The sequence below is a fragment of the Triticum urartu genome, chromosome 2A (genome assembly GCF_056163025.1).
Source record: "Triticum urartu cultivar PI428250 chromosome 2A, HENAU_Tu73, whole genome shotgun sequence".
NCBI classification, from domain to species: domain Eukaryota; kingdom Viridiplantae; phylum Streptophyta; class Magnoliopsida; order Poales; family Poaceae; genus Triticum; species Triticum urartu.
In genome coordinates this window covers 532,292,321-532,297,683 of record NC_141874.1, presented here as the reverse complement: position 1 = coordinate 532,297,683, position 5,363 = coordinate 532,292,321, and positions in this window count along the sequence as shown.

Below are 5,363 nucleotides of genomic sequence, written 5' to 3'. Positions count from 1 at the left end.
CCTTGTCGGGAGACAGTTCTAGCAGCCCCGGCAAGACCCTTGCCGCGGCGACTCGTCCCACACCTACGGAGCAAATCACCCTTGAGTCCACTGCCCCCATGGGGCAAGGATTCGGGAAACATCTCCGTGGTGGCATGCAGATCTTTGTGAAGACATTCAAGATCAGATACGCACTAAGGAGACGACAACCCTTGGCGGGATCCCAGCCGAGGAAGACCACAAGGCCCCCGGCAAGCGCCTTGCCGGGGATGACAACAGGCGCCTCGGCAAGACCCTTGCCAGGGCCCCGGCAAGGCCCTTCCTGAGGACACCCGCGGGGCCACCATCAGGCCCACGCCGACTAAACCTCCACCACCGCATGCACGCAGCTGCCGACCCAACCAGCTGGGCAGGCACCTGCGTGGCCACATGCAGATCTTCGTGAAGAACCACCACTGAACCACCTTAGCTGCCTGCCTACCTACGTGGCATTTCAGGCATCGCTGGCCAGGGCGCGTGTCGACACGAGAAGGAGCGGCGATGGACGAGACAGATCTCTCCCCCGTCCCGGATAAAGCAAGGACACCTAAGCAAGACGCATTAAATGCGCCTTGTCATGTAATGCAAGGGATAACCTCGCATCACTGTACCCTTTCCACCTCCTGTGTGCCACTGTGGCAACCCCTTTTTTCTATAAAAGGAGGCCCGAGGCGACCAGGAGGAGGATTGGGCTTTTTGGAGCTCCTCACGCCCCATAGCTAGCTCAAGAACCCAGATATACAATCCACCAAAGCAGGAGTAGGGTTTTACGCATCCTTGCGGCCCGAACCTAGATAAACGAACCGTGTGCTACCTGTTAGATCTGCTCTTCTCACGACCCCGCGCCCCGCTAACCATAGTAGGGATTCTTGTGATCCCATAGGTGTCGTTCCCACCGACATGGTCATACACCCAATGAAAATGGTTTGTTGGATCTCGATTGTGGTGATACATATTCTCATAATATTGAAGCCAAAAGATGCAAAGTTAATAATGATAGTGCAACTTATTTGTGGCACTGCCGTTTAGGTCATATTGGTGTAAAGCGCATGAAGAAAATCCATGCTGATGGGCTTTTGGAATCAGTTGATTATGAATCATTTTGATGCTTGCGAACCATGCCTCATGGGCAAGATGACTAAGACTCCGTTCTCCGGAACAATGGAGTGAGCAACTGACATATTGGAAATAATACATACTGATGTATGCAGTCCGATGAGTGTTGAGGCTCGCGGCAGGTATCGTTATTTTCTGACCTTCACAGATGATTTGAGCAGATATGGGTATATCTACTTGATGAAACATAAGTCTGAAACAATTGAAAAGTTCAAAGAATTTCAGAGTGAAGTGGAGAATCATCGTAACAAAAATAAAAGTTTCTATGATATGATCGCAGAAGTAAAATATTTGAGTTACGAGTTTGGCCTTCAGTTAAAACAATGTGAAATAGTTTCACTACTCACGCCACCTGGAACACCACAGTGCAATGGTGTGTCCGAACGTCGTAACTGTACTTTATTAGATATGGTGCGATCTATGATGTCTCTTACCGATTTACCACTATCGTTTTCGGGTTATGCATTAGAGACAGCTACATTCATGTTAAATAGGGCACCATCTAAATCCGTTGAGACGACACCGTATGAAATATGGTTTGGCAAGAAACCTAAGATGTCATTTCTTAAAGTTTGAGGTTGCAATGCTTATGTGAAAAAGTTTCAACCTGATAAGCTCAAACCCAAATCGGAGAAGTGCATCTTCATAGGATACCCAAAAGAAAAATGTTGGGTACACCTTCTATCACAGATCCGAAGGCAAGATATTCATTGCTGAGAATGGATCCTTTCTAGAGAAGAAGTTTCTCTCGAAATAAGTGAGTGGGAGAAAAGTAGAACTTGATGAGGTAACTGTACCTGCTCCCTTATTGGAAAGTAGTTCATCACAGAAATCTGTTCCTGTGACTATTACACCAATTAGTGAGGAAGCTAATGATGATGATCATGTAACTTCAGATCAAGTTACTACCGAACCTCGTAGGTAAACCAGGGTGAGATCCGCACCAGAGTGGTACAGTAATCATGTTCTGGATGTCATGTTACTTGACCATGATGAGCCTACGAACTATGAGGAAGCGATGATGAGCCCAAATTCCATGAAATGGCTTGAGGCCATGAAATCTGAGATGAGATCCATGTATGAGAACAAAGTATGGACTTTGATTGACTTGCCCATTGATCCGCGAGCCATTGAGATTAAATGGATCTTCAAGAGGAAGACGGATGCTGATAGTAGTGTTACTATCTACAAAGCTAGAATTGTCGCAAAAAGGTTTTCGACAAGTTCAAGGTGTTGACTACGATGAGAGTTTCTCACTCGTATCTATGCTTAAGTCTGTCCGAATCATGTTAGCAATTTCCGCATTTTATGAAATCTGGCAAATGGATAAACAAAACTACATTCCTTAATGGATTTATTAAAGAAGAGTTGTATATGATGCAACCAGAAGGTTTTGTCAATCCTAAAGGTACTAACAAAATATGCAAGCTCTAGCGATCCATCTATGGACTGGTGCAAGCATCTCGGAGTTGGAATATACGCTTTGATAAGTTGATCAAAGTATATAGTTTTATACAGACTTGCGGTGCAGCCTGTATTTACAAGAAAGTGAGTGGGACCATTACAGCATTTCTGATAAGTATATGTGAATGACATATTGTTGATCGGAGATAATGTAGAATTATTCTACAAAGCATAAAGGAATGTTTGAAAGGAGTTTTTCAAAGAAAGACCTCGGTGAAGCTGCTTACATATTGAGCATCAAGATCTATAGAGATAGATCAAGACGCTTGATAAGTTTTTCAATGAGTACATACCTTGACAAGATTTTGAAGTAGTTCAAAATGGAACAGTCAAAAAGGAGTTCTTGCCTGTGTTACAAGGTGTGAAGTTGAGTAAGACTCAAAACTCGACCACGGCAGAAGATAGAGAGAGAATGAAAGTCATTCCCTATGCCTCAGCCATAGGTTCTATAAAGTATGTCATGCTGTGTACCAGACCTATTGTATACCCTGCCCTGAGTTTGGCAAGGGAGTAAAATAGTGATCTAGGAGTAGATCACTGGACATTGGTCAAAATTATCCTTAGTGGAATAAGGATATGTTTCTCGATTATGGAGGTGACAAAAGGTTCATCGTAAAGGGTTACGTCGATGAAAGTTTTGACACTGATCCAGATGACTCTAAGTCTCAATCTGGATACATATTGAAAGTGGGAGCAATTAGCTAGAGTAGCTCCATGCAGAGCATTGTTGACATACAAATTTGCAAAATATGTACGGATCTGAATGTGGCAGACCCGTTGACTAAACTTCTCTCACAAGCAAAACATGATCACACCTCGGTACTCTTTGGGTGCTAATCACATAGCAATGTGAACTAGATTATTGACTCTAGTAAAAAAATTGGATGTTGGTCACATGTCGACGTGAACTATGGATGTTAATCACATGGTGATGTGAACTATTGATGTTAAATCACATGGCGATGTGAACTAGATTATTGACTCTAGTGCAAGTGGGAGACTGAAGGAAATATGCCCTAGAGGCAATAATAAAGTTATTATTTATTTCCTTATATCATGATAAATGTTTATTATTCGTGCTAGAATTGTATTAACCAGAAACATAATACATGTGTGAATACATAAACAAACAGAGTGTCACTAGTATGCCTCTACTTGACTAGCTCGTTGATCAAAGATGGTTATGTTTCCTAACCATAGACATGAGTTTTCATTTGATTAACGGGATCACATCATTAGGAGAATGATGTGATTGACTTGACCCATTCCATTAGCTTAGCACTTGATCGTTTAGTTTGTTGCTACTGCTTTCTTCATGACTTATACATGTTCCTATGACTATGAGATTATGCAACTCCCGTTTACCGGAGGAACACTTTGTGTGCCACCAAACGTCACAACGTAACTAGGTGATTATAAAGGTGCTCTACAGGTGTCTCCAAAGGTACTTGTTGGGTTGGCGTATTTCGAGATTAGGATTTGTCACTCCGATTGTTGGAGAGGTATCTCTGGGCCCACTCGGTAATGCACATCACTATAAGCCTTGCAAGCATTGCAACTAATGAGTTAGTTGTGGGATGATGTATTACGAAACGAGTAAAGAGACTTGCCGGTAACGAGATTGAACTAGGTATTGAGATACCAAGGATCGAATCTCGGGCAAGTAACATACCGATGACAAAGGGAACAACGTATGTTGTTATGCGGTCTGACCGATAAAGATCTTCGTAGAATATGTAGGAGCCAATATGGGCATCCAGGTCCCGCTATTGGTTATTGACCAGAGAGGTGTCTCGGTCATGTCTACATAGTTCTCGAACCCGTAGAGTCCGCACGCTTAATGTTCGTTGACGATATAGTACTATGAGTTATGTATGTTGGTGACTGAATGTTGTTCGGAGTTTTGGATGAGATCACAGACATGACGAGGAACTCTGGAATGGTCCGGAAGTAAAGATTGATATGTGGATAGTAGTGTTTGATCTCCGTAATGGTTCCGGAATTCACCGGAAGGGGTTCCGGATGTTTCCCGAAATGTTTGGGCATGAGAACACTTTATCTGGGCCAAAGGGGAAAGCCCACGAGGCTTTTTGAAAGTGCAAAAGGAAGTTTTGCGGAGACCAGAGGCTAGATGCCAGGAACCCTGGCGTCTAGGGGGTAGACGCCAGGAACCCTGGCGTCTAACCCTGGAGTCCGAGAAGGACTCTTGCCTTTCGGGTGAAACCGACTTTGAGGAGGCTTTTACTCCAAGTTTTGACCCCAGGGCTCAACATATAAATAGAGGGGTAGGGCTAGCACCAAAGACACATCAAGAAACACCAAGCCATGTGCCGGCAACCCCGTCCCCTCTAGTTTATCCTCCGTCATAGTTTTCATAGTGCTTAGGCGAAGCCCTGCGGAGATTGTTCTTCACCAACACCGTCACCATGCTGTCATGCTGCCGGAACTCATCTACTACTTTGCCCCTCTTGCTGGATCGAGAAGGCGAGGATGTCACCGAGCCGAACGTGTGCAGAACTCGGAGGTGCCGTGCTTTCGGTACTTGGATCGGTTGGACGTGAAGACGTACGACTACATCAACCGCGTTGATATAACGCTACCGCGAACGGTCTACGAGGGTACGTAGACAACACTCTCCCCTCTCGTTGCTATGCATCACCATGATCTTGCATGTGCGTAGGAATTTTTTTGAAATTACTACGTTCCCCAACAGTTGGATCACGAAGACGTTCGACTACATCAACCGTGTTACTAAACACTTCCAC